An 18,373-nucleotide genomic window follows, 5' to 3' on the forward strand; every position below is an offset into this window, starting at 1 on the left:
CAGTATATGGGTTTTTTTTTTTTTTTTTTTACCTCTCCTTGAGTATTCTCTTTTCAGGTATTGGCCATCATTTAGTGCGATGAAAGGGCACAAGGTGGGGGAATACCAAATGAACCCTCGAGTTGAGTGGATAATTAAAATGAAAATGTTCCCTTTTCTGTAGCCATTAGCGGTGTGAAAGGAATCCTATTCCTTGGGAGAATTGCATGATGGGTGGAAGGCGGGTGGATTTGCCAGAGTGCTGAATGTGATAAGAGAGTTTGAGCAGTGGGAACGCCTGATGGGCCTGTTTGACTCCGTGTGTGCACATGTCTGAATGTGTGCGTACACGTGTGCATGTGTGAGTGTGTGTGTGTGTGTGTGTGGTCAGACGGTGCTGAGACAAGACTGGGGAGAGTGCACAAGAATCAAATGTGCCACGTGCACAGACACATGCACACCAATGCCCTGCGCTGTGATAGCACTAATTACCTCCAACACATTTTATTCCCACAAAAACCAGGGCAGATTTTCTCCCTTTTTTTGTAAATGCCAGTTTGTCTGAGGGGAGTTTACATATTTTTAGAGAGAAAAGGGGAATAATATCTCATCCACCATGGTCTGTGAACTGATCCTTGAAGAAAGGGCGAGGGACGCTGTTTACGCCCCAGTCTGCGGCTCCTTCATCAAAACATGTTGACCTATAATATTTATTAACCAGCCCGTGTCCCTGCTGACAACACCGGGCAGCACACGCCAGCATACTCATGCATTTATGAATGTGCACACAGACAAAAGAAAACACACAGACTTTACTGAAAGCTGCTGCTGACTCCTGCATCGCATATTCGCAGCCCAAAACCGAACTCATATATGGCAAGCTTATAAAGACTATAATCAGGCAAGTGTGGGATAGACACAGAGATTTGTCTTTTATTAATCAATGTGGTATCAAACTGACTCTGCAGTAGTGAAACCGCATAATCACACTGTCTGTATCCTGGCTTATCAGTGGGAAAGTACTCCATGACATCAGAAATCTTGCACAAATTTAACTGTGTGTAATGTCTGAAGAACATGTCTAATAAAGACATTGCAATAAAGAGCGGCTCATCTTTCAGGGCTATTACATAGCTCGGGACCTGATTACACAGCTATTTGAAAACGTATCCCTCAGCTTGTTCCCTTTAATTTCCCCCTGAGCTCCCTTAAATTACTTCAGAGAATTGTGTTTTTTTTTCATCCGCTCTCCCCTTTCTGAGGTTCAGATGATGGATTCATTTCTTTTTATGGTGTGATTAATGGATGTCTTAAGCAAATGGAGGGAATGCTGGTGGTCAATGCCATCAAAAAGTGAAGTTGAAGTTTAATGGCCTGCTGTCTGATGATAAATCTCCTGAGAAGCCTGTGCGTAGGTGTGGGGGGGGCAGTCCCTGTGACCTCTGCTGCAACAACGCTGATCTGATCACTCCCACTTATTACAGAGCGCAAGTCATTATATGTTTATAGCCTTTTAAACTCAGCTTTAGTTTTCAACCTCTTAAAATGAACACCAGTGCACTTCACTGCATTCAACAATGTGTGTGAGGACGCCCTAGACGTGTGTGCCGTACTGATAGCATAAATAGCATAAAGACATTAATTAAGATGCAGGTTGAGGCATACAGATGCATTTATTTAATGACCTTACTGTATCTGCACAGCCTGGGTAAGAACTGGCCCTGCAGGAAGATAACAAACAGATGGTTTTAATATTCCAGAGGCTAATTTCACAACAATTAAAGACACAGCGAGACATTAGCATCTAATGAAACATTTAAACTACTAGTAAGTGCATCTGCCATTAATTTCCACACAGTGAGGTCTTGTTTTCCTGCAATCTGTTCTGTGTTAGGGGATGAAGTTTTTTTTCTCCTCATCTCTCTTACCAGTCTGAATTTACTGAAGTAGAGAATCAACAACTGTTTTCAATCAGCAGCCAGCGTGATACTTTGGAAGAGAGCAGCCCAAACCTCAGCATGAAGCAATTCAGCCCACAAGTATGAGAAATCATTTAACATTTCTTATAAATCATTCTTTAAAAAAACAAATGATTGTACTTTAGTTACAAGCAACTATCCAAACTGTTGCTGCCACACTTTATTTGGACAGTGACAGCTGAACATCTTCTCCAATGAGTAATTTTAGTAATATCTGGGCCCTTTCAAGTGATAAACTCGTAAGCGAACTGAACAATAGTTTAATCGTGTTATATTGTCTGTGGAGACATTGTAAACACGCACTTTGGTGAACATCTACTTTTCATTTGATGGCTGATGTGAAAGTATTACCATTGTTACTACAACGCAGATTCCCAAAAGTTGGGAAGCAGTGTAAAATGTCAACAACAACACAACAGAGTCACTGCAAACAAACTGTGTTTACAGACAGTAGTTGTACAAAGAGCTCATGTAATAATATCAATTATCCAATCATGTGTTCACAAAGTGGTGAACCTCGCTCCATTCTAGTTTGTGAATGACTGAGCCCTTCCAGGATGCCCCTTTCATACCCAATCATGACACTATCACCTGTTACCAATGAACCTGTTTACCTGTGGAATGTTCCAAACAGGTGTTTTTGGAGCATTCCACAACTTTCCCAGTCTCTAGCTGCTCCTGTCCCAATGTGTTTGAAACATGTTGCTGCATCAAATTCAGGATATATTTACAAAATCAATCAAGATGATGAGGTAAAACATCACATATATTGTCTTTGTGCTGTTTTCAATTGAGAATATGTCAAAAATGATGAGCAAATTATCACATAAAACATTTGTTTTCATTTATTCTATTTAACATTTTTGGCACCGGGGTTGTAGACACTGTTTAAAACATAACTGCAGTAGAACTATCTCTAAACACCTGGACTTTTCCACCAATCCCTTAGTGCATTTATGCATGAGCAAGTGAAGAATTTAACAGCGAATCCTCTGTATATTTTATCTTTTTGCCATAGGTGGGCTCTGTACATTCCATTACCTCTAGCTGACTATAATGTGTTTTAGTTGTGGTCAGCCTTAGTTTAGGGTGCGAATACAAAAGAGACCAGTATTCTCTCAATGATCTGATACAGTTCATTTCATCAAAGCAACCACATTATTTGACAAGAAAACATGTCAATAGGTAGAGAAGATAGTTCACCCTATCTACATAGATAATATAGAACCAAATGAGCTGCCAATGACTTCCTTTTCAAAAGTCTAACGTGGTATGGATTTTCAATGATGTGTCAGAAGATTGCCATTTTGCTGACTGGCCTTGACCAAAGCCAGGCTCTTCTCACAGGACTGTATACTCACGCATACATTCTCCACACACTTGAGTTTCAATTAGTCCTCACATACACAGCTGAAGAACCTTGCTTTTCAACATGTCTACTGAAGGTTAGACTGAAATAAACAAGCGTTTTTATAGATAACCTCACAGCAGCATTGTTGGAGCTGCCACAGGAAATACCAAAGGTGTCGTTGAATGTCATGTATGGCTCAGAAAGACTTATCTTGACATATAAACTGTCTTGTCTTTACAATAGGAAAAATGTCATTAAAAAGACAAAATCAATATTGAATGTTTTCCTTTCAGTACTGTTGGCGTGGCGGCAGAAGGATAATACTGTTACATAGGCACTCATACATGATTCACAGCATTCAGTGTGCACTACAGCACGATCCCAGCTCAGAGTGCAGAGAAATTATGAAATATCTCATTTAACACTGTTCCCCTCAAAAGTACGCTAAAACAGCTATTACAACAGTGTCTTGAACATGTGGAGTCAATTATTTTCTCACTTACAGAAAAGTGCTCACCGTTGCCATAGTGGAATTTTACAAGTGTATTGACCTATTCTCAAGGGCTGCACTACAGACTCAATGCAATCAAGCACAAAAGTAGGCCTGCTAACATTTCTAACCACAAAGGCCTTTTTAAGTAGAGCCTGCCCCAGCAACTCCGCCCCCCAGCCCCCATCCCTCATCCCACAAAAAGAAGTAGAAGAAGAAGAAGAAAAAAAAAGACATCGAGAGAACTGCGCTCAGTTTTCTGTACTGGCCTCGGTGGGATAGCCATCAGCTCCTGGTTTCCCTTAGTTACGCACAACAGCAGCTGCGGAGCTCGGCGGTAATAAAACCTGGAACAATTTAACAGCTTTTATTGTTCTTCTGCGGCTTTCAGAACAGCTAACCTGTCCTCTCAGGATCTGGCAGAGAGAATCCCACGAGGGCAGCAATGAAAGAGGATCTCATTTACCTAAAAGCGCTTATAAATTTTTAATTTGCTTTAACAAGTAAATTAACAAGTCCCTCATTTGGGAAGTTTTATGGCTGCTTGCCACTGAGGGAGGACCATGAAAGTTTTATAGATAATCCACTACCTAGGCTGGGTTGCTGATAATAAATTGTCTATTTCCTGCGGCACTGTCAAATCCCCTTGGTTTCCACTGACTACACTTTGAATATCTCCTTTATGCTATCTTCACAGGTCTATATACCAGGGCTATAAAAGTGCTGGGGAGCTTCACGACTCAGCAGTTAAAATGAACAACTTGAAGAATTTCTGTCGACTTTATACAGGCGCTCGCGTATGGCCTTAGGAGATGCCATTGCCAAACATCAGACCACATTAAGCATCGCTAATTATGTCCCTGCCAGACTCACAGTGAGCCCATCTAGTATAACCACCTAGTGCTGGTCGACAACAGCAGTTGGAAACTGCTGGGCCCGTTTAACTCTCTGCTGCCTTTATCTGATGAGACTATTGTGTAAAAACAGGAGCTGCGGGTTTGTCAGGACCGGTGACGGGGTGACAACGGGCCCCACGTCATCCGCGGCTAGCCCACCAGCGTGGCCTGGCTCTGACCCTGTGCTCGGCTCTGAGGCCCAGCTGCTTTAACTGCCACAGACAGGAGCCCCGCCTGGCTCTCTCGTCACCCATAACCCCCCCTGCCACCCTCGCTCGCAGCCTGTCACTGAGCATCAGCGCTTGGCTTCCATTGCCCCAGATTTGTTTACTGTTAGCTCCGTGTGTGGTGGAAGTCACAGACATACAGTGTGAAAACAACCCCTAATACCTCTTTTTTATCTCTGTAGCTGAAGCATGGATGTACTGTGTTCTTCCATCACTGTGACTAAATGACATATTAAAAATACTTGGCATGTTTATCCTAAAGCCGGCTGCTTGCCTGTGGTTAGGATGTCACTCACAGTCAGCCAGTGCAACAGTTTTCATTAGTACCTAGGTATGTAACCATGGAGAAGCTCCATTTCCTTTCAGTGCTCTAGCATCATTGAGCAGCAGTGATCTCTGGCGACCTTGCCAGGCATCATTTTTCTAGCAGGGGAGAGATCAGTGAGGCCAAATGCACCCACTCCGACCAATCTCAGGCCACAGTGGAGGCTTTTCTAGCCCCTGTGTTGGAATGTGAAGCCAAAGCAAAGATATGGAGCCACTAAGGACTAGTCACAGCAGCCGCAGGGTGAGAGCATCCTGAGAGGAGGAGGAGGAGTGGGGAAATGGAGGCTGGAGGGGGGGATGAGAGGAGGGGGGTAAACGTGGTTGAGAGCACTGTCTTGATCTCATCAGTCATCCTAAGGACTCCATTTCCTCCACCGCAGGCTGGAGGCTACTAGAGCTTGTGGCTGCATTTATATATTGCCATAAATCTCTGATCTATGACGACATTACAGGCAAATCAATATGCTTTTAACATCCATCCTCTGGCCTGCGTCGCAATCACCCTTCTCCCTTCTCACAAATGGTCATATAATGCTGTAGTCTGAGGATTGAGTTATGGGGACAATTCCCAGATTTAATAATGAACTGAGCAGGAGGAGGAAAAGTGTATGGTGGGGTGGGAGATAATATAAGAGCAGCGGGAGACCTCTACTCTCTCAGATCATATCTGAACATCTTGTTATAGTAGCCCAGCGTGGCAGTAAAATAACCTTCCTGCCCACTTTACGCACCTCCAATTCCACAAGCTCAAACATTCCCCATGTACAGCAGACAAAGCAGACGCCGTTACTAGGTTCCTTCCCAGAATGCACTAGGAAGTTGCAGGAGGCTGGGTGCTGGGCCAGGGGGGTCAAAAAGACCCTTCTTGCTGCCCAGTTGAGCGCTCATCACCACATAACTACTCATCAAAGAAATTTGCCTGCAATTAATTACATGATTCCCCAGCTCTTCAATCTGTGCTACTGAGTCGTTACTTCAGTACTAGCTTTCAGGGACCCATCCAACTAAAGCCACAGCCAATGTGCCAAATCACAGCTCCCCAAGCTGGGCAGCCTCAATAAAGAGCGGTATGGAAAAAAGACAGCAGAGAAAAAGCCCTCTCCTATCGGCTTGCAGGGGCTATCATTTCTCTCTTTTATTGCCATTTATTTTCCTCCAGGAATTCACTGCCAGTATATTGGCAGGCCTTCCAGTAGATGGAGGCAATGAAATTTAGCGCAGACACTTAACATTGGGTCAAGCCTTGTGTGCGGCTCATGTGCGGTGGTAATATGATAGACAAACGCTTCTAGTTTAGGGAAAGACGGCTTTTTTTTATGTTACAGGAATAGCAGCAGAGTGCTCCCTGTGACACACGTTGCCGCAAAAGAAAAAAGAAAAAGAAAATGCACAACTAGAGCCTTTCAGAAGAAGGGAGAAGATAGAAACTGTGAAATAGCAGAGAACTGGAGCCTGGCTTTGGCTATTTAAGAGAGACAATGTAAATAGGTTAAAGCTCTGTGATCAGGCTCAACCCTGAGGTGTGGAACAACTACTGGCTGCAAAACAATGCAGTAAATAAAGCTAGAAAACAAATAAGACAATTGAGACTAATTAAAAGACATCCCACTGAAATCCTTCAGAGAAAAGCCACTTAATAAACATGTAATTCATCCATTGACTTACATGCACTCCGGAACAACACGCAGGAATGACTGATTGAATTTTGCACACATTAGAGCCAACTGTAGCAAATACAACACTCACTAACGTTTGCACATTAACATTTAAGAACTCCATGAGCTAAAATCCTCTTATTTTGAAAAATATTATACATATTAATAGCTTTACCTCTGAATACCAAAGCTCATAATTACAAGTGATCAACTGTTTGCATATCTGCATTGACTTCTCAGCCAATGACAGTATCTAATAACCCAGTGGACATTAAGGTCATGGGGTCATAGGGTGATCTATGGTCAGCAGGTGGATATTGCCGTTTAGTGAACAGGCGGCTCTGCCTGTCAAGCACCATGCGGAGGCTTGCGTGCTGGTGTAAACCAACAAAAATGATGGCGTCTCACCTTACCTGCATTTGGCTCCATCTGCACTGCTATTTGGGGGATTAGAGGAGGCTGTAAAATCTGATGGCAGGATATACGTTTCCTATTTGGCTGACCCAGGGTGTCTGCCCGGGGCCAGCGCTGTTATCGCTAATCCCTGCTGTAAATGTCCTCATTTAGTCGCCTTCCTGAAATTCACATCTGTCGTTATCAAGTCATAAAACAAGACAGTGCTACGCTCCCACCATATTAATAGCAGCCTGAGCTTGCCCGCTTCGTGAGGAGTATACTCGGAAACATCTGCTCTGGCTGCTTTAACAGACTGGTAATGGGAGACAGCAAAAAGCCAAGGGCAACAAAAATATAGCCAAACAACATGATTGTAATTGAAATAATCAGGACTTCAGACACAGGAAATAACTTGCATGTAATGCAGCAACATACTGTACTTTTTTGATGCAAGACGGAACATAAGGCCATGATGATGATAGAATATTGTCCATTAACATTATAGTGGAACCGCACTGACGGCGTACCTGACTCCCTATCATCTGACTGCTCATAAAAATGCAGCTGGAATGTGGCCATAATGGGCTGGTAGGCAGCAGAAAGCAACCTCTGCACTGTTTCAGTGCTGTTTCATGTGCTGTGTCATAATCGTGAGTCAAGAACATGTGAGAGATCCAAATACATCTGAGAGAGTGAATATTCTGCGACACCTAACCCGTGAAAATAACAGATTGTAGAAGTATTGTACTACATAGGACTATGTGATTCAGTATTCTCTGGTAAGAATTCAAATTCCTGGTCATATTTTCTATAAATAATTCAGAATTAGACTTTTCCATGCAACTGTGTTGCTAAAAACTTTCGCTTGATTTCTTACAATCAACAGTTACCAGAAAGCTACTGCTGTTACAGGATCTGTTTGACCATTTGCCAGAATTACAGACAATAGTCATAAATGAGACTTTAACACAGCAAATATCTCCTGCGCAATAATTCTCTGTTTTACTTTATTACTGGCCCTGAAAGTAGAATAAGCAATTTGGTGTGTGCTATGCAAAGTTGTTTAAAAAGTCGACTAAATGCTGCTCATGTTTCTGCATCACATTAATGTTTCAAATACTTGCCTGCTTACATTTATAGCCTGAGCGCGTCTTTGTAGAGCACGGCCTGATTAAAAGCATGTTGTTTGTTCTTCCTTTGTACTTAAACACACAGTTATTACTGTACAATTCTGGAATGAACATTTACTTTACCGCTGAAGGGTCACTGGTGGTGGCAGTGGTGGAGAATTTCCTCCCTATCTTTCAACTCTTATGACCAAACTGGTCAGAAATAACATCTGTATGGGGGCGCATGTACTTCGATGGCATAATGAGTGCTGGCAAAGACATCCATTATATGTGATTCACAAAGGAAGCTGTCAACAGCGGTATGCACAGACATTTTGGGTGGCCGTTGCTAAAACCTGACCAAAAGGCAAAATAAGGTGGCTTTCATCACAATCTGAAAGAAGAATGTTAAAGAACATTGCTAGCAGCTCATGTCACAAGCGAGAAAGCAGCTAACGTAGGTGTTTGGCCTACTAAGGCATGCTAACATGACATTAGGTTGGTCTTCACACTTGACAGGTAACTTCATATTGATTGGAAACACGACCTAATCCAGCATGACTCAACAGTCAAAACCATCAGATCTCCACATCTCTACACAAAGAACACTTAATGTTATTAACTGAGGGCTTATATTGCAGGGAGCCTGCTCCTAGCTATGATGGCTCATGTGACAGCTTAGTATAAAGCAATATTGCTGGACGTGATAGAAGGGTGACATGCTGTGTTAATGCTCAGATGCAAATGCAAAGTTTTTTTTTGTATTGGTTATACTTGTTGTATATCATTTCAATTTTTTTCTTATTTAACAGATCTGGGTTGCCCCACCTGTGTCCCACAGAGTCGCGCCTATCAAAAAGTCATGAAAGTGTGGATGACATGGTGATTTTAATTTAGTTATGAGCTACCCATATTAATGCCACAGCAAAACTAAACTTTTTTTTTTGCCTCCAAAGGGGCATCTCAGCCAAAGAAGCCAAATGGGCTGCAGGTTGGACACCTGTAGCACATCTGTCCTTGTGCGTATCCTTGACTAGCATCATTAATAACCTTCAACTATTACTTGATCTAAGTGTCACTAGCTGCAAAGGACGGACAACATCAAGCTGTTTTGAATTTGGACTGAAACTGGAGTGAACCATATAATACCTATACTACTTTAACTACGGGACCACATCAAAACTGTGATGGGTGGTGTGAATTGGCTGGAGGCGTGTGGGGCAATATTTAAAACAGAAATGACTGTTTAGCACTCTCCAGGTCTCAACATTTGTCAAGGACCTTCCACAATTATGTACATGTACATCGGTTTTCAGCTGAAAAACTATTTCAGGAACGCCACTTAAAAAGTTGGAACAACTTTGGAAAGTAGTTCCTACTTGAAAAGCCTCTGTACAGCAGCAGTAACTAGGGCACGTACGTGCAGTAGTTCAATGAAAGATGATTTTACACAAGATGGAATATTGTCATCTCACTTTCTCTAAACTTGTCATAACTCCAAGCGTGGAAAACAAACACTGATTTCTTGATTCAATGTCACAGCTATACTGTGCAAATAAAAGGAGTCAAATCTGTTCCAGCGTGATGATTTAGGCCTACACAGCACTGAGAATAGCTACCTGCCACGCAAGACCTGACACCATCCAGCAACGACTACGCTGCTTGTAGAAATAGCTTCCCCACATGTGTGTAAGGCATATTACAACACACAGGGGACCTGTTACATTTCAGCCTAGTTCCACATCACTTGGCTTAAAGAGAGACTATTTAGGTGGTTTGGTGCTCTTATTTATGTTGAGAATTACAGTGAGATCAAAATCTTGTCAGTTTTTTCCTCCTCTGACAAGTAGTGTTTTCAGCAGCTATCAGCGATCTTGGCAGGGCTAAAGAATTACTCCGTGACCTCTTTGCGAGCCATGTCCTTACTCTGTTTGTGTTTTGGTCTGGGTTTCCTCTAGCGAGTAATGGACTTCCTTCAACTCATAAATCACACTTGTACACCTCTTCTGATGTTTTCCCCTTCTTTTTTCCCTTTTCCTCCACCATGTTTTGTTAAGTGCACCACATCTTTGTTCATGTGAAGCTATTTTCTGTCACAAAAAAGAGCCAGACAATGCTGGCCCTCTTTCTCGTGTTCTTGGAAAGGCACTTTTACAGGCGCTGAGGGCCACAAATGTCAACCACAGGAAGGCAATTATGGGAGTAAAATTACTTCCTTACCGTTATCAATCCACTCTCTGGACCCAGGGAATGGTTAAAAGCCACCATGAAATAGGGCACAGTTAGAGTTTTCTCCTGGGTCCCAGCCAAGGCTGCTAACCTTGCTATTAAAGGCCCCGACAAGCTTTGTCAATGCAATCTGCTGAATGCCTTGAGTGACACACGATCGATATTCTCCACTCTCCCGGGTCATCACCAGTGACAGAGGCCTAAGTAATAATACAGCACTAGCTGCCTCTCTAACTTGAATGCTTCCACTGCCACAATATTTCTTTTTTTTTTTTTTTTTTTGTCTCGGGGCTTCCGAGCTAAATTTTACCACGCTGATCGAAAGAGGAAGATATGGAAGGTGGGAGGGAACAGGGGAGGGTGGAGGTGTGTTGGTGGAGGGGTGATGAGGAATTGCTGGGTGTCTGGATTGATGCTGGCGTAGGTAGTGAGTGTGGCCGGCGTAGTGGGGGCGCAGGGGGAGGGGGCTCTGATAAATCGAAAATGACTGGCTGCCGAGTTGTAATCTGCCAGCGTCGAGCCCCCTGTAGCAACAAGCCAAATGAAAAAGCACGCTGACAGGCCGGAGAGATGGAGGGCCTGCGGTAGATTGCGGGGAGGAGATGGCGCAAAGGGGAGAGAGAGAGAAAGGAGGAGGAGGGAGAGCAGGAGGAGGAGGGAAAACAGGCAGAGCAGGGAGGAATCGTGGAGATGTTTCCGTTTGTTCCAGTGCACGGAGGTGTCAGGAGGCAGCGAAAGAAAGGTAGTGTGTGGTTGAAGGCAGTAAATAAAGCTTGTGTACACTCACGTACACATACATACACCAACTATTACCAGCTGAAAACATAAGAGCCCCATTACAATTTCTAATAAGGTCTAATGTAAATGCGAACAGTTGGCAGTGTTGTACCACCCATCAAGAGCTGTCAATTAGCTCCACACTGAAAATGTGTTTTATGTGTTTTTATGACTGGGCATGTGTGTGTATGCAGAGGGCCTGTAAATCTCCTGTAATATGCTATCTTTGCATTTTGTATAAATGCCATCTGAAAGGGACGTGCACACACACACACACACACACGCACGCACGCATGCACACACACAGGCAGCTGTCGTGTCCTTCAGAGCAGGTGAGTCAAGCTCCAACATCAAAATCCAACACAAGAGCTCCACCTACTGCAAGTGCCTCCTCTGTGTCCCTTCCTCTGTTGTTCAGACAGCCAGGCGAGCTCTGGGAAAACACCAGCAGGAGACGGCTGTCGATGTACGGCGTGCTGCTCATTTCTACCCATTCCATTAAATTCCAAAGTAACCTTTCTCATTGAACATTAGTGTCAGACTGAGGAAAAGCCAATCCAGACAGGGCTAATAAGGCTGCAGCAGTCCAGCCTTGTCTGGCTGCCTGATACAATGTCAGCTGCGATGAGAGCTAAGAGCTAAGCCTGCTCTCCCCTCCCAAGCATTAAGTGTGTAAGCTTGATGCCTGTTAAGCAGGGTCTTGCAGGAGCAGGACCTGAGAGAAGGAGCCAGTCCGCTTCACTGTCTGCCTGCCTAATAGGCCTGCTGGCCTGAAAACACAACAGCAATCCCTTGCAAAAATGCAAGGTCAACTCAACAACAGCGGAGAGCCCAAGACAAGAGGACCAGCATTGTAATTGGGAACTCAATAAAGCTCATGTGGAAAACAACGTAAGATGATACTGGCAGATCCCACCCACCAGGACCATAGAGAACCCAGAGCAAACAATTTGCCTGCACAGCCATCCATAACCCTACACAGGGTTTATACGTCTACATCAGATGAGCTGTATATATTTAGAAATCACTAGTGGCACAGCATGGGGCTTGACGAATTCACAAACAGCAGGAAATAATGCCACTGTATTTTCAACAGAATTATCTGCAGCTCTTTGTCTGTTTATCCGTCGCTGCTTTTTTTCCCCTCTCCCTCACCACAGCGGCATGCCCAGTAAGGCAATAGGGGCCTTGAATCTGTAAAGGCTGCATCCCTCCTCCCCCGTTTCATTTGCAGACCCGTGGCTCACAGTCGGACTGTCGCAGAGAAAAGCCATCTCCCTCACAGCATGGCTGCTGTTTCAGGGCAACGCCGATCTGCTGCATGCAAGCCGACTTCCCGCGCTCCCACTGGGCTATTCAGGAAATCATGGCTGATACTGAGCCGTTTGTCTCCCTTTTGTGCTCACCCCTGGTTGCGTTGCGGCAAAAAAGAAGCAAAAATTGGGAGTATAGCTTTTCCCCCCCCTGAGGAAACACTGAAAATTATTTCTGTTACCATCAGTGTGGCAATTTTGGTGAAAAGCACACAAAAAAATGAATAAAACACAATTTAAAAGGCAGGCTCTGCAGGAGTGGAAGACTGCCTGTGGCTTCCTGAGTTTGCTGGGGAAAATTGGGTTCTCAGCCTGAGGTTTATCACTTAAAACTTCAGGCATTTTCTGGAACTGGTGTAATCATTTCAAATAGGCCAGTATGAGATGAAGACTTTATATAAGCAGTGCAAGAATCCACTGAGGTCTAATCAAAGAAACACCGAAGGGAGTAATGTGGGAGTTATACTTTGCATTTCTGTGGCTTTCCACTGTGACAGCTTTTGTGTCAAATGACTTTGAACTACATCGGCTGTGGATGGCATGAGCACTGCATAAACAACCCAGGAACCAAGGATCATAGACTCATCAGTGCAGATCTGCTAGCGTTGGCTGCAGCACACATATTCCTCAGCCACAGTCAATTATCCTGCCAAAAAAACAGGCCAAAGTGGCAGCTCTCACATAATTGCGGCTAATGAGCAATAAAAAGGGGGGATAACCTGCATCACAAGACCTTGTCCATCATGTCGGCTGATAAGATTAAGTATGACATCAGAGCAAAGTTACTTGCTCTTTGGAAAGGGATGTGAGCAGGAGTGTTTGAGGGTTTCGCTGATAACAGTGTGGAATTTATTTTTCGTGGCTGACCTATGACCTGCCCCGAATAACTGGAGGCTGGTCTGTCTCTGTGATAACATTAATGTAACCTTATGTGCTAATCCACGTTCTCTCAGATAAGCTTCTATCTCACACTCGAAGACAAAATGCGACCCAAAATTAAACCTTGTGTAAGAGTCGGAACATCAGCGAGCTTCTCTCGTAATCACAGTGGTGATCTACTTTCTGCTGAGCACAACATAAAACTCAGACGAGGCTGTGACGTAATGTACCGTTCTAAATTATTCCTGATTCCTGGCCTCATGCAGACGTCTCATTCCCAAAACAGCTTTTAGTGAGAAACTACAATTTGAACAGAATCAATTCAGTTAACAAAATCACCGCCTTAGCTTGTGTCTACAAACAACAGCTGTACCTTAACAAAGTGAAAACGCTCTCCGACAGCGTCACAGTTTCAAACAGTGTAAAGGTACTCGCGTTATAAATTATGGAGAAGCTCAGTGAATGCAGATGAGAACTATACGAGGCTTATTTTCAATCCAAAAGACAAAGAGGAGAAGCGAAGTAGAAAAAACATGCAAAGCCGGGTACAATCTTAAAAGTAGCAGGAAGCGTTGGGGGTTTGGGTGAGAAATGCTTTTACTTCCCTGCAGTCTCACAGGAGAGCACAATGTGAGCCAAAGAACAAGGCGAAAACAAGCATCCACTGCGCTTAAAAGCACACTTTCAACAATGCTTTTTATCCAAACTTTTTTTTTTTCTCCCTGATAACTCTTCATTTGCAATTGTCTGTATACACTACACGAAATGAAAGAACGCCAAGCTTTTGTAGGCCAGAAAGACTTGAGCGCGGGCTCCGAAGAGCTAATGTCGAAATTCCCCTGAGCGTCTTTTAATCACACGGGTAAATAATTCAGCACAGCCTGAACAAAGACTGAATCTGAGAGAGAGCGCCGGGTTCTCTCGTGTACGCTGCACTTTCTTTCCCCGTCCCACAAGAAGGAACAATGATGAGGGCACTTCTCTCTCTGTTCGTGACTGAGAATTTTTCTGCTTTATTTTGAGCTTTCAGAGTTGATTTTCAGATGGCAACCAGAGCTGCTGTTTCAGTCAGACCCTTGTGTCTTTCTTGCCTGACAGAGAGCTGCAGCACACCAGCCTGTCAGCCTCCTGATGACCTGTGGGTGGTGCTACATGACAAGACATCAGGGGATGGAGGAGGACAGCAGAAATGACTGGAAAATAACACATAGTAGAGATATTAGATAATAAGAGTGTTTATAGTCCGGGGGAACGTTGCTTTAAAAGCATTTGTAGCACATTATACACACAAACTACACACAAAATACTTGAAACAGACATCATTAACCTCTCTTTCAGCACTGCTTTGATTTCCCTGCTCCACCTCTTCCACCTTGCTGGAGGAGGCATATGTGCACGATGGCATTTAGCTCAATTCACCCACAGCCTGTAGCCTACGGGTTATGCTTGTTTGTCAAAGTGTGTGTTTTAATAGCGGGCATCTTCAAAAGCAGCAGATTTATACTCTCAAATCTTCTGAAACCAAGGAGATGGAACTTGTGTCTGTCGCTAAAGCTCTGATTCAGACGCAGTGAGTGAATAATTAAAGCCAAGGATGCAGGACAGCTCCACGCTTGTTCTCATCGCAGAACATTTAGAAAAAAGAAAAAAAAAGGTGGCCGAATATTCAAAATAACAGAGATAATAGTAGAGATAATTTTCTCACCCCATTGACAGACTCTAAAAAATGTACAAATGAAAACACACTTGTTAAAAGGGGAACAAAGTGTACTTCCAGGTGTTGGGGAGCACTATTACAGATGTGAAAAAAGCTGTACAAAGCCTTTTGTGGCTCCAGAGGGAGCTGTGTGAAATCTAATGAACTGCCTCAAGTGATGTCAAGTCAGCAGTGGTTGGGGCTGAAGACCACAAGTTTGAAAATGAAGAGAAGAAATAAAATAAATAAATCTTGGGGTGTGGAGTGGAGTTAGACAGGAGGGAGCTTACCTGGCCCCAGAGTTAATTCAGTAGTTTTTTAAAGCTCTGATTCAGACTCAGTGAGTGAATAACTGCAGGATGCAGCCCCAAACTTGTTTTGAAAACAGGACATTTGAAGGGAGAAGCATTCTTATCTGGATAAAAGGCAGAACTTCAGGGGATCTATACATGTCATGACAAATACTTAAAAAAAAAAAAAAAAAAAGGATGTATCGGCACTAGAAAGGACTTTCAAGAAGAAATTCAAGAAAAACTGAGGAAAGCAATTAAGGAAAGTACTGAACGACTTTTGAAGATGTATTTCATCTTGTTCAATGTAAAATGTGACTTCAGCTGACTTTGGCTGATACAGCGAATTAACCTCTGCCACATGGTGCAGCCAGTTTAGCTTCTGGCAATGACATCAAGGACATCGCCGAGTGCACACACTCCAAATTAAATGTTAAATACTCCACATCCTGTTTGCAGACCGGAGGAAAGCGTTCAGTTCAGCTCAGTATATCATATCCCATGATTCCAGAAGCTCTCTCTGTTTCTGTTTTCCTGCCTGCTTTTGCACTTTCCAGAAGACGACACATACATTTTTGAGGGGAGTCAGCTCTCGCTCAACCTCACTTCTTAAAACAGACTTGTGTATATACTGTACCAGCAGCCTCTGTGGTTCCACACTGCTGCGCTGGTTTCTGCCAGTGAATAGTTTGCCTTGGCTTAGCAGGAATAATACAGTATTGAGCGGCACACAGAGAGCTGAGGTGGAGTGGTTGGAGGGGATGTGTGGGGAGGAGGCTACCTCTGCTTGTAGCCTCAGGCAGGACTGGGAATCAGTTCAAATATTCCCCATATAACTCTGATTAAAAATACACAATGGATCTTTTTAACTTTCAAGGCTAATAATTGATGAACACAAAGGCCCTCTTGAATTTTCCATGTGAAAGAGGAGCTGACATTCGAAAGGTTCACTGAATCTGAGCTTGTAGCCCTTCCTCCCTCCCTCCTCCCTCTCCACATCTTTCTGCTCTCCATCTCCTTGTAGCTGCGGGCTAATTGCAGCGATTTTAGATGATTGTTATTAAAAACAGGCGAGCGGCGGCGCTTTGCGAGCTGAATCCCCTCGAGGAGAGGCCCCGTCACACCGGGAGCGCCTGTGCATCCTAATGACTGCAATCAAGGCCTGCGAGAGTGAGGGCGCCTTTGTTTTCTCCGACGCTACGAAGGAGGCGAAGAGATGTGCACATACAACAACACACTCCAACGCTCTTCAGGATGAATAAACGTGAAGAGAACAACAACAACAACAGCGGCGATCCTCTCCTTGTCGGCGCTTCCTCCTGCAGTATACACGCCTGAGCAGCACCCGGACAGTCACAATACACAAAACGGGAACAACTGCAGCAACTCACACATATACAAATACACCATGTTTTATTTACATTTTCAGAATGTACTGTGTCAAGAGGGTTCATTAAGCATGAAGAGGGAGTTTAAATTCCTGTACTGCCAACACTAGTAGCAGCATAATGCGAAATGCTAAAAAAGGTCAAACTAGCAGTGTCCTGATGGTGGAGGTGCAGTGAGAAACACACAGAATCCACAAAGTGTGTTTGTCTGCAGCATTTTCATCATAGAAAAAGTTCTGTAAACGAGAAAGGACTGGAGAACAATTCCCCTTCGCTCCCGGCACATTTTAAGTTAATTTATTAAAACTTGGAAACAGAATAGATATCTTCAAGTTAGAAATTATATCAGAATCTGAGACCAAATTTAGGTAAAGTAGAAACAGGAATTTTGAAAATTCTTTTGTCAGTATCAGAATCTCTGTGTACTAAGATTGTCTCTAAACTATATAAAGGAATACTCCATCCCAAATCAGGAAATACCTGGTATATAAAAGAAAAGTGGGAAAAAGAAGGCAATTTGATCATAACAGAGGATGCTTGGAAAAGAATATGCCTCATACAATGGACTTCAACTTGCTCGACTACTTGGCGTGAATTTTGTTGGAAAAATGTAGCTAGATTTTTTATTACACCCTTACAAAAGAGACATGGGGGAGGGGGTTCCAGCTGCTGGAGACAATGTGGGATGGACGACGCCCATCATTATCATGTTTTCTGGATCTGTCCAGTCATCGTTCCTTATTGGCAGGAAATCCACAAACATATTAACAATATATTTGGAGTCAATATCCCTTTTACTATGGATACAGTTTATATGGGAGACATTCAATTCAACGGATGGAGAAATAACGATAACGATAAAAAGTTGGTTCAAATTCTCCTGGCTGGAAGCAAAAAAGTTATTACGAGAAATTGGCTTAAACCCCATCTACCTACTATAGATGAATGGATAGATATTATTCATGAAATTTACGTAATGGAGTGGCTGACATATTCCCTTAAAGTCCAGAAAGATAAATTTTACAAAATATGGAGTAAATGGACTGAGTACGTCAAACCTATAAGTCTTGACTTCTCTTAAATTACTGAAAAAAGGTCAGGAAAACAGTTTATTGGACTAGACTTTTTTTTTTTTTTCTTTTTTTTGGTGACCTTTAACTTGAATCTATTTATTTTGTTATATTGTTATATTACCGGTACTTTGTTTTCTATACCTCTCCAATGTGAAAGCTTCCCGTGTTCTTTTTGTAAATAATTCATACCAATGTTTACATAAAATGTTAAAAACATTTGAAAGCTACATAGAAAAATACTTAGATGACCTGTGACTATTTATATGATAATGTCATTATATACATATGTGTTCTTGGCTGAATGTTACAGACTGTGGCA

General features: G+C 43.1%; 1 protein-coding gene across 6 annotated transcripts in view; it reads right to left on the reverse strand.

Annotated features, from left to right (window-relative positions):
- Positions 1-18,373, reverse strand: part of auts2a (activator of transcription and developmental regulator AUTS2 a) — a 294,064-nt gene that overhangs the window by 162,424 nt on the left and 113,267 nt on the right. The window lies entirely within an intron of this gene.

The sequence above is a fragment of the Chaetodon auriga genome, chromosome 15 (genome assembly GCF_051107435.1).
Source record: "Chaetodon auriga isolate fChaAug3 chromosome 15, fChaAug3.hap1, whole genome shotgun sequence".
In the NCBI taxonomy this organism is placed as follows: Eukaryota; Metazoa; Chordata; class Actinopteri; order Chaetodontiformes; family Chaetodontidae; genus Chaetodon; species Chaetodon auriga.